Source organism: Erinaceus europaeus, chromosome 3, assembly GCF_950295315.1.
Source record: "Erinaceus europaeus chromosome 3, mEriEur2.1, whole genome shotgun sequence".
Classification (NCBI taxonomy): Eukaryota; Metazoa; Chordata; class Mammalia; order Eulipotyphla; family Erinaceidae; genus Erinaceus; species Erinaceus europaeus.
Genome location: NC_080164.1, coordinates 167,987,181 through 167,999,324, shown reverse-complemented (window position 1 = coordinate 167,999,324; position 12,144 = coordinate 167,987,181). Strand labels below are relative to the sequence as shown.

The window sequence follows — 12,144 nt, the reverse complement described above, 5'->3', positions numbered from 1 at the left end:
TTCTCTCGAGATCCCATTCCTTCTGCTCCTACAGTCTTCACTGATGGTGGAAAAAAGGGAGCTGCTGCCCTTATATATTACCCTGACAAACAACCCCCTAAACCTCTCTTCACTGAGCTTTCTGAGAATTCCCCTCAGTATAAAGAACTTTATGCTGTTTTCCTTGCATTAAAACCTGTACCAGAATCCTTCAACCTTTTTTCTGACAGTGTGTATACTGTTAACTTACTTCCATGGCTTGCTCGTTCTTATGTGAAAATTGATGACAACCCACTTTCCCCTCTCTTGATTCAAATCGCCTCTATGCTCTCTTCTCGAACCCATCCACTATATATTCAGCACCTTCATTCCCACAGCCCCTTCCTGGTTCCCTGTCTGAAGGGAATGCTGCAGCTGACCGCCTAACCTCCACAGGAGCTCTCCTAGTCTCTGTCTCTGATCCTGCTGATTTCCAATCTCTAACCCATGTTAATCTTAAAGGCCTTCGAGCTCGATTTCCTGATGTTCCTTTACCACAGTTAAAACATATCCTAGCTACATGGTCTTCCTGTGCAAGTCTCATAAAAACACCTGCTATTCAGACTCTTGGTGTTAACCCCTGAGGCTTAAAAGCTAATGCTATTTGGCAAATTGATGTCACCCACATACCAAACTTTGGCAAACAAAAATATGTGTTTGTCTCAATTGATACCTTTTCTAAATTTATGTGGGCAACAGCTCAGACAGCTCAGACAGGAGAAAGCTCTAAAAACGTTATAAGCCATATGCTCTCCTGTTTTGCTGTGATGGGCTTACCTCTTCAACTGAAAACTGACAATTGACCTGCGTTTACCAGCAAACAATTCAAAGATTTTTGTTCCCTCTGGAACATTACTCATACCACAGGCATTCCCTATAATCCACAGGGACAAGGCATTGTCGAGAGGGCCCGTCAAATCCTTAAGGCTCAATTAAATAAAGATAAAGGAGGAATGTACCCCCCAATATCCAGCTAGCAAAAGCCTTAACTACGTTAAATCTCTTTAATATTTACAATAACTCGAACTTACCTCCTATTATTCTTCACTGGCAAACACCATATACTCTCCCATCTATTAAGGTCAAATGGAAAGACCCACTTGATAAAATTTGGAAAGGGCCTGACCCCCTATTGATCATGGGAAGAGGTTTTGCATGCATTTTCCCACATAATTACTCTAAACCTGTCTGGGTTCCTGCCCGCCATGTCCGACAATACCCTCATGATGGCACTATTATCCCTGAAGAACAAGAAATACAAGAGGACTAGCCGCAGGATAAATCCCAGGATCCATAATATGACATGGCAGAATCTACAAAAGTTAGCTCACAGAGCCCTCTCTCCTACCCCTGCCCTGAATGTCTTATGTTATGACTGGCCAGTTGTGTTTTGTGAGTGAGTGTGTTGAATGACCAAAAATTTTTGCATGACCCACTCACTATCATAGGCTGGACATGGCAGAATATTGAGTTGCTGTGCAGGATTTGCCCCCTTCCATCAGAACGTCCACCATGTAGAGGACTGGCTAGCCAATGATGGGTAAAAGGGAAACTAGCGCTATCCAATCAACCTAAGACAGGGCACCTCGTACTACTGGGCAAAAATGACCAGGTGTTCCAATGAGGGGTAAGACGGAAGGCTGATCCCCAACCTAAGACAGGCACAGTCCACCCTGCCACAAAACAAAGTCTGCCAAACATCAAAACATGATATAAGAAAGGGGGACATGTGGGGAGCCACATGTGCCCTCAAGGCTGCTATTGGCATGGCCATAGAGTTTATGTTAAAAGATAGTTCCTGGGAATCGGGCGGTGGTGCAGCGGGTTTAGCGCAGGTGGCGCTAAGTGCAAGAACTGGCTTGAGGATCCCAGTTTCAGCCCCTGGCTCCTCACCTGCAGGGGAATCACTTCACAGGCGGTGAAGCAGGTCTGATGGTGTCTCTTTCTCTCCTCTTCTCTGTCTTACCCTCCTCTCTCCATTTCTCTCTGTTCTATCCAACAACCACAATATCAGTAACAACAACAATATAATTACAACAATAAAACAACTAGGGCAACAAAAGGCAAAATACAAAAAAAAAAAGATAAGTTCCCGCTTCCCTAGGACCTTAGAGTCCTTGTTGAAAGATAAGTTCTTTTTCCCCATGAATCACCCAGGACCTTCCAGATAACGGCTGACTACCATGACAAATAATATAAAATAATAATAATAAATGAATAGGAAAGATACATCCCCCAATACTCAGTTGGCTAAGGCACCAAACCTCTTTTTCTATAAAGCATTCAAATCAGATGTCCTGCTAACCATGAGAAGCAGATTGTTTGTGTTTCTTCCACAGGAATCCCGGAAAAAACCATCTGGACCCCTGCACACCCTGACATCACCCACTAGATGGCACGACTACAGTGGCACAACCCCCCGAAATCCTAGGTGTCACCTGACACGATCTGAAGAACCTGATTCACAGACTCCAAGGACAGAACTTTTTTACTGCCTGTCTGCATTTCCTGCTTTGACCTGTCACGCTTTGGCGGTTCCAGCTCACTCTCTAGAGAAAAGCAGAATTCCAGAGGCTGACCTTCCTCATGCAGCATTTCATCCCCTGACATTTCTCCCCCTAGTCGCCTACTTTGGACTGAAACTTCTATCGGACTTGCTGGTATACCCTTTGGACACTTTAGACAATTTTACAGCAGCTTCCTTCCCTTCACATTGCTGGTTTTTCATAGACTGACCCTGAGTAGTTCATAGACTTTACGCACTGTTGCCCTGGGCATTAGATAAAAGGAAAGGGGAGATGCTGGGATATTGTGCAGATGCGGTCACATCTGTCATGTTGTCCCCTCAGGCTACTACTAGTTCCCGCTAGAGTTGGGACATTCTCGGAGTGCCTGTTCAGCCATGTTGTGCCCTCAGGGCATTGTCTATTTCCCCGTGATATTTGGAGTGCTTTGGTCACTCCTCCCCCTTCCCATTCTCACGAGAGTTATTATCCTATCCTGGAGTGCTATGGTTACTCCTCCCCCTTCCCATTCTCTCGAAAGCTGCTCCTATAAAAGCCCTTCTTCCGCACCTCATTCTCTTGCCAGCGCTTCACTTCTGTGTTCAGACGCAGGAAAGGTTACTGCGTGAGGTGGCCATTTTTGCTACCTCCATGTGGCCCAACCTGTTTCTCTAGCACCCAACTCTGAGCTGCCAGCGCAAATAAAGATTTGTGTTCCCTCTTTGCTCCGGACCTCCTCTTTTTCTTCTCTGCGGCCCACAACAACAGTTATTGTTAAATTTTTTTCCTAGAGCACTGATCAACTCTGGCTTATGGTGGTGCTACAGACTGAATCTGGGACTGCAGAGCCTCAGGCATGAAAGTGTTTTTGCAGTACTATTATGCTGATCCACAGCTCTGATGGAGAGGCTTCTTGAAGGTAGGGAAGCCAGTGGATCTTTGTATCTTTGGAACCTGGAATTATATCCAAGTGTGCTACTTTGCCATTTGTGCAACCCAGGTTTGAACCTGGCCTTGAGCTCGTTGGCAGAAGCTTTAGTTCTGTTCTCTCTCCATCTTAGTTCTGTTTTGTATCCATCTTTGTTTCTGCCTCTATCTGAAAAAGTCATCCTGGAGCAGTAAAGTACCCTGATTAAAAACAACAACAACAAAACAAGAAAGGATTAAACTTGGATAAGTGAAATTATGTACATGTGAGGGCCCAGACCCACAAACAAAGCCATCAAGTGCATTTGGATAAGCACTTTCATCAGCAGCTCTCTGTCTCTGTTAGCATTCCACTATTAGTCCTGAATTTGGGCCCCAGTAAAGAAGATGCTGGGTCTTCTATATCAGACCCTGATACAGACCAGTAGGTAGGCAGGCAGGCAGGCAGGCAGGAAAAGGAGAGAGAGAGAGAGAGAGAGAGAGAGGCAAGAACATAGAAAATGTTAGTGGAGAGAGGGGAAAAAATAGGCCAGGGCTTGTGGGCCCTACATTTTACCTGCTTGTTTTCTTGTGGAACTTGGAATTTCTCAGCCTGGCTTGTACTATCATTGACATTAAATATCCAATCTTCTCTGGCCCACATCAACTTGAGTAATATGCCACAGCCAAGGTTGGCTGCATCTGCTCTCTCTCTCCTTCCTTGTGTCTGCTTGTGAATGTACCCAGCAGACAGTCCTACTGGGAGTTTTGAAATGATTTATTTTGCAGCATGATTTGGACCTTTGAACCTGGTTGGGCGCCCGGTGTTTTGTTGACGCCATAGTTAGGGATTAAAGGGGTGTTTGGAGACTGCAGGACCCTGACTTTCTATAAATCACTAATTTTATTGTCGTAAATAGAGTTCACCTCCTGGAACACCACCAGCCTGCCTTGAAAAATGGTCTGAAGCTCTCCAAGTCCATCAGAGAGGAAACAGAACTGATGGAGCAGAGGAAAGTGAGTTTCCTTATTGTAGCCAAGGCCACCTTAAGAACGCAGCTGGTAGGGTCTGAATTTCTTTTCAGAGGTAGACCCAGAATTATCCATTACCTGCTTTATTTATTTATTGGCTATGAGTAAAGATTTCTGTACACTCAATTCTTTTAAAAAATATTTATTTATTTTTTAAAATGGAAATATTGACAAGACCATAGAATAAGAGGGGCACAACTCTGCACAATTCCCACCACCAGAACTTCATATCCAAGCTCCTCCCTTGATAGCTTTTCTACTCTCTATCCTTTAAGGAGGCTCCAAGTGAAAGGAGGGAGGGGAAAAGAGAGGGGGGGATAGAGAGAGAGAGAAAGAGAGAGAGGAAGAGAGAGAGAGAGGAAGAGAGAGAGGGGGGAAGAGAGAGAAAGAGAGAGAGAGGAAGAGAGAGGGGGGAAGAGAGAGAGAGAGAGAGAGAGAGAGAGAGAGAGAAGTCAGCTGGGAGGTGCCCAGGCTCTTGGGAGGAAAGAGCCTTTATCTTGTCTTTGGTTACAAGCAGCACAAACTGTGATTAGTCCTTCCCTTCTCCCACCCCAAGTCCTGCTTTCTTTCTCTGCTATTATTCATTGTTATTTAGTGTTTCTTCTGGTCCTCCCTCCGTTGAATAGATATATTTATCTCCTTTGGTAGAGCTTCCTTCCTTTTTTTTTTTTTTTTAATCTAACTTATTTTTTAAAAAAGTATCTTTATTGGATAGGACAGCCAGAAATTGAGAGGTTGGGGGAGACAGAGTGGGAGAGAAAACAGAGACACCCGCAGCCCTGCTTCACCACTCACAAAGCTTTGCTCCTGCAGGTGGGGACCACGGCCTCGAACCTGGGTCCTTGCACATTGTAACATGTGTGCTCAACCAGGTGAGCCACCACTCAGCCCCTCATGCCTTTCTTAATTAATTAACTAATCAATTGGTTAATTAATTTTTAGACAGAGAGAGAATATGAGTGTGAAGGAGATTGCAGCACTGAAGCTTGCTTCAATGCAGTGGGGGTCAGGCTCGAACCTGGGTCATGCACATTGGCAAAACAGTGCACTGACCAAGGGAGCTGTTTCATTGGCCCACCACGAGAGCTCCCTTTAAGTCTTACAGAGACCAGAGCCTTCTATGTACAGACTGGATGCCAGCAGAACAGCCACATATGTCATTACTTTCTCTTCTTAGGTCATCACAGCCCACTCCTGAAAGTTGCTTATTTACTTTAACGGTTTATTTTAACTTAATTAATTACTTTTAGCATCGGTCAACTCTGGCTGTTGGGAGTGTGGGGGATCGAACCTGGAACCTTGGACCCTCAGGCATGGGAGTCTTTTGCATCACCATTATGCTATCTCCCCAGCCCCTGAAGATGATATTCTTATTCCTGTTTTTTTTTTAATGAGGATACAGAGTCACAAAGATATTAATTACTTAATTAATATTAATCCAGTAGAGGAAGGTCTGATCTCTATCACTCAAACTACCCAGCTTAATATCCCAATTCACCTACCGAACCCCCATTTTTGTTTACTTTTTTATTATTACCTTTTGTTGCCCTTGTTTTATTGTTGTCACTGTTGGATAGGATAGAGAGAAATGGAAAGAGAAGGGGAAGAAAGAGAGGGGGAGAGGAAGATAGACACCTGCAGACCTGCTTCACCACTTGTGAAATGACTCCCCTGCAGGTGGGGAGCCAGGGACTAGAACTGGGATCCTTACAACCTTGTGCTTTGTGCTACCTGCATTTAACCTGCTGTGCTACCACCCGACTCCTCCCACCCCCATTTTTAACTGGAGCAAGCATTATTCACAATGGCCCACGTATGGAAGCCACTTAAATACCCAGGCACGGGTGACTGGACACAGAAGTTATAGGTTACATACTCCATGGAGTGCTACTCTGCAGTGAAAAAAGGATGATACTGGGGCAGAATGCATGGAGCTGGAGGTGGTTCTGCTTGGTGAAGTCAGCAAGGAGATACCAGCCAGCCAGCTATGGGATGGCTTTTCTCCAAGATAGAATATAGGGGATTGAAACACATATACTAGAGAAGAAATGAAGTTTAGTCATCCTGTCTTTAAGACTTTGACAGCACTGTGGTCGTTATTATGGGACACACACACACACACAGCCCTTTGGTGTTGGGTGTGGAGCTAGACCCCTGTGCCACCTCCTGGACCGTGACCCCTGTAATTAAAAAATTTTGCATATCACTATTAAATCACTAAGAAAAACAAACAAAAAAACCAAATAAATAGAAAAAAGTGAAAATAAATAGGGGCCAGGCAGTGGCCCACTAGGTCAAACACACATGTGATGATGTGCGAGGACCCAGGTTCAAGCTCCAAGTCTCCACCTGCAGGAGGGGAAGCCTCATGAGTGGTGAATCCAGGTTGTAGGTGTCTCTCTCCCTCTTTATCTTCCTTTCCCATCTCAATTTCTCTGTCTCTATTCCTTAATATATGTCTACATCTACCTCTATCTATAATTGGAAGTAACATTGGCTTACATGACTTTGACGGGGTATAATGTCACATCTCCTCTCCTCAGGTCATATGTCACCACACATGTCCTTTTTAGTTCCCTCCTCCCTTCCTTGGTAACCTCAGACCGGCAGCACAGAAACTGAGGGTCTTGCTTGTGTCTAACTTCTTTGCTTTATCTCTTTATAGCACACACACACACATATGTGAGGAGATCATCCGGGATCTTTTTTCTTTCTTTCTGCCTTCTTTTGCTTAGCACATTCTCACAACTGTAGACAGTTGGGAAACCTCCTGCAGTTCCACCCTAGTTGTCACAAAAGGCAAGAGAACATTGTGTGTTATGGCTAAGTAGTCTTCCATCGTGGGGGACATCTTCCGTCTTTATCACTGGCACCCACCTGTTGCTGGGCACTTGTGTTGTTCTTAAAGCTGGGCTGTTGTCAGTAGTGCCGCACTAAACTTAGCTGGGCAGAAATCCTTGGGATTCGGGTTTTCTTCTTTGGATACATGCCTGGGAGTGGAATTGCTGGGTCACAGAATCTAGCATCTTTCTTCCTTCCTTTCTTTATTCCTTTCTTTCTTCCTTCCTTTCCCTCTCTCTCCCTTTTAAAAAATATTTATTTATTTATTCCCTTTTGTTGCCCTTGTTATTTTATTGTTATAGTCCGTTGTTGGATAGGACAGAGAGAAATGGAGAGAGGAGGGGAAGACAGAGAGGGGGAGAGAAAGATAGACACCTGCAGACCTGCTTCACTGCCTGTGAAGGGACTCCCCTGCAGGTGGGGAGCTGGGGGCTCGAACTGGGATCCTTATGCTGGTCCTTGTGCTTTGTGCCGCCTGTGCTTAACCTGCTGCGCTACAGCCCGACTCCCACTTTCTTTCTTCCTTCCTTCCTTCTGTCCTTCTTTCTTTCTTTCTTAAGGAATTCTAACCTAGTTTTCAGAGGAGACCAGGATTTAAAAAAAAATATTTTATTTATTTATTAATGAGAAAGATATTTATTAGAGAGAAAGAGCCAAACGTCACTCTGGTACATGTGCTGCCGGGGATTGCACCTCATGCTTGAGAGTCCAATGCTTAGGAGCCTAAGTCATGAGAGTCTGTTTGCATCTAGGTTCTACCCTTTTGTTGTTGTTGTTTGTTTGTTTGTTTCTTTTTTATTTTACCAGAGCACTGCTCAGCTCTGGCTTATGGTGGTGCAGGGGATTGAACCTGGGACTTTGAAGTCTCAGATATGACAGCCTCCTTGCAAGAGGCAGGGCTACAGAGCAACAGCAGCTGTGTTTTCCTCCTATCCTATCCTATCCTATCCTATCCTATCCTATCCTATCCTATCCTATCCTATCCTATCCTATCCTATCCTCTTTTTTCTTCTCCTCTCCTCTCTCAGGTCAACTAGGAATACCAAAGGAGACCATCTGGGACCACAACAAGGTAGAACTTGAACGACATCAAGAACCCACCAAGCCACCGGTGAGCACAAACACACATGGCTCATGGACAGAGAGGTGCCTAGGGAGAGATTGAGTGGCTGGTAGCAGTCCCACAGTTTACCAGTTGAGGATGACCTTCAGTCTGCTTTACCAAGAAAAAGACTGCTGAAGGGAGGAGAGAACTTCCCTAAGACTCACCAACTGTGAGTCTCCATTGCTACTGCCCTCAGAGGCTGGATCAGCAGTGAGGAGGCCTTGTGCTGACATCTGGGAACAGAGAACTGACCAGAAAACTCAGGAGAAGAGCTATACCTCAGTGGCTTAGCAGTGGGGCTGTGTGGTGGGAGCTTTTCCATATTGTTCTCCTGATGAGAACATGGTGAATAATTGCCTCAGAACTAACAGACTATAAACGGGACTTTTTTAGAAATTCACAGGGCTCAGCACTGCTGCCTGGCTTGGCAGAGAAGCTGAATTGAGCCTGGAGCTTTGGATCCTTGGGGTGTGAGAATTTCTTTGCATAACCACTGTGCTATCTCTCCCTCACCCTGCTTTACCTCTTGGTCAGAAGTGAGTGATTAAGCTAAGAAGCCTACTTATAGTTTAAAAGCACTCAGGCTCCCATAGCCTACAGGGAAGAAAAAGAGGCTTTTAACAATCTCTGTGCTCTAACTCAGAGATTGAAATAATATTGAAACAACCGTTAATTTCCACAACTGTGAACTCTTTAAGTACCTTACTTAGACACAAGTCCATCCAGGCAAGAGTGATCAGTAATTTTAAAAGTACTGAGAGAGGGACCTCATAACATAATATATAAAATGGTTAAACCAACAAGAAGAAATATTGGAGAAATGAACCAGGACAAGAGTCCAGCTAAAATCCCCCCAAAGGTTGAATCACAAACTAGTGAGGTCAACATCCAAATGCTAGTTAAGGAAATAGTCACAAGAGTGAGTAAAGAGTTTGAAAGAATTGTCATCAGAAATACAGAAACTACAAATGAGACTCTGGAAGAAAACACTAATGATCTCAAGGTGATTAGAGAGCTGAAAGCTGAAATAGCTGAGCTAAGCTAAAACAGTATCAGAACAGGGTAACAAAATAGATGAACTACAGAAAACAGTAGAGGGGAGAGAGAATAGAATCAATGAGGCTGAAGATAGAATTAGCAAGATTGAGGACAAATTAGAGACAACTAAAAAGAGAAGTAAGAGATCTCAAAAAGAAATTAAGAGATACTGAAAACAACAACAGAGACCTATGGGATGACTTCAAAAGAAATAATATACACATTATTGGCTTACCAGAGGAAGAAAGAGAGGGAGGGGAAGAAGACATTTTTAAGGACATAATATCTGAGAACTTCTCTAGTCTAGACAACATCAAAGACATAAAGGTTCAAGAAGCCCAGAGGATCCCAAACAGAATTAACTCAGACTTAAAGACACCAAGGCACATCATATTTTGAATGGGAAGGAATAATGATAAAGAAAGTATCCTGAAGGCTGAGAGAGAAAAAACAAAGAGTCACCTACAGAGGAAAACCCATATAATTAGCAGCAGACTTCTCCACACAAACAGTACAGGCCAGAAGAGAGTCTCTTTTCATACCATTATGCTATCTATTCCTTTCCAACTTTATCCACTTTATTAATGCTTTATCCACTGCACCACCTCCTGGACCAGTTTTTTCCCTTCCTTCCTTCCTTCCTTCCTTCCTTCCTTCCTTCCTTCCTCTCTTTCTTTCTTTCTTTCTTTCTTTCTTTCTTTCTTTCTTCCTCCCTTCCTTCCTTCCCTCTCTTTCTTTCTTTCTTTCTTTCATTCTATATTTTTTAAATAAGTTTTTAAATTTTTATATTTATTTTAACTTTTGTTGCCCTTGTTGTTTTTTATTATTGTTGTAGTTATTATTGTTATTATTGATATCATTGTTGTTAGATAGGACAGAGAGAAATGGAGAGAGGAGGGGAAGACAGAGGGGGAGAGAAAGATAGATACCTGCAGACCTGCTTCACCGCCTGTGGAGTGATTCCCCTGCAGTTGGGGAACGGGGGCTAGAACTGGGATCTATAAGCCAGTCCCTGTGCTTCACACCATATGTGCTTAACCTGCTGTGCTACTGCCCGGCTCCCTCATTCATTCATTCTTTCTTTCCTGGTGTGTCAAATTGACTTTTTAAGATAGAGACAGAGATAGAGACAAGAAAGCGGACACGACACATAACACTGAAAGTTCCCTCAGAGCCATGGAACTTGCACATGGTACCTCAGGGGCTTGAACCGCAGTCACATGCACGTCAAGGCAGACACCCTACTGGTGAACTATCTCGCTGGCCTGACATATCTTTTAAAATTTATTTGTTTATATTTTATTTGTTTTTATTTTACTGCATAATAGTGAAGATAAATTGAAGGGGAAAAGGAAGATATAGAGGGAGAGAGGGGGCCAGGTATTGGCATACCTGATTGAGTGCACACACAGCAGTGTGCAAGGACCTGGGTTCAACCCCTCAGCCCCCATCTGCAGGTGGGAGGGTTCATAAGTATTGAAGCAGTGTTGCAGGTGTCTTTCTCTCTCCCCTTTCCTTCTCAATTTGACTGTCTTTATCTAAAATAAATAAATGAATAAATAAATAAATAGAGTTAAAAGAAAGAGAGAGAAAGGGAGAGAGAAAGAGAGACATACTCCTGCAAGCAGGGACCCCGGTTCTTGGGCATGGTAACATGTCCCCTTAACAAAGCCTGCTCACATCTGGCCTGTTTGTTTATTTTTTACTTCATGCATCCTTCCCAGCAAACTATTTCTCCAGTTTCAGTTTTTGTTCTTGTCTTAACTAAGGAAAAGCTGCAGTTTCTAGGATTTTATGAAAACAAGTGACATTGATTTTAAAAAACAAAGTTTTCTTCTAGATGTTCTCAAAGCATGAGTGACCGGGGGCCTCCTGTGGGAACAGATTATGCCACCAGGAACAGCAGGGATGGAGGCTAATGCCTGTACCCACTGTGACACTCATCTGCAGAAACCCAGGCTCCTTGCACTCCGGCATAATTTGGTCCATGCCATCTGGCAGCTCGAAAAATGAAGAAAAGAAAAGGGAGAAGGAAGTATGACCATGCAGCATGAATGTAACTCCCAATCTGTGTTCTGTACTCGCGCTCGCTGCACGTACCGTGAGCCAAATTTAAACATGTCAACATCTCAACGATCGCTGAGTTCTCAAGTGCTGCGTGATGCATCTGGCCGCTGTGCATTGAATACTCTTCTATGCCGGTGACGTAAATGTATTTACTAAAATATGGCACACTGACAAAACAAGTAAATAGTATATTGTGATGTCCTTTGGTTTGTGTTGGCCTAAATTGGCACACTCAGAAAGAAGTTGTGATTTAAAAGAACTTGACTATGCTTTAAAAAACATCCATGGGATCATAATTACAGAGTTTACAAACCATTCAGCCCACTTCCCTCATTTTCGGTTTGAGATGCTTAGCTCAAGATTAGTTCTTGATAATGAGAGAGATAGAAAGATAGATAGAGATAGGAGAAAGAGATGGGAGAGGGCTGGGGAGACAGCATAATGGCTCTGCAAAATCTTTCATGCCTAGTTGAAAAACAAAATCAGAAGAGAAAACACAAGCAGAACCTGAACTGGAGTTTGTGTATTGCACCAAAGTAAAAGACTCGGTTGGGTGTGTGTGTGGGGGGAGAGTACAGGTCCCAAAAGGATGACGGATGACAGAGGACCTAGTGGGGGTTGTATTGTTATGTG

General features: G+C 43.7%; 1 long non-coding RNA gene across 1 annotated transcript; it reads left to right on the top strand.

Annotated features, from left to right (window-relative positions):
* The first annotated feature begins 4,302 nt into the window (after positions 1–4,302).
* On the top strand, positions 4,303–11,893 carry LOC132537723 (uncharacterized). Its single transcript, XR_009549180.1, has 2 exons — positions 4,303–4,445; positions 11,285–11,893. It is a non-coding gene; the product is annotated as an uncharacterized LOC132537723 (long non-coding RNA).
* The last annotated feature ends 251 nt before the right edge of the window (positions 11,894–12,144 follow it).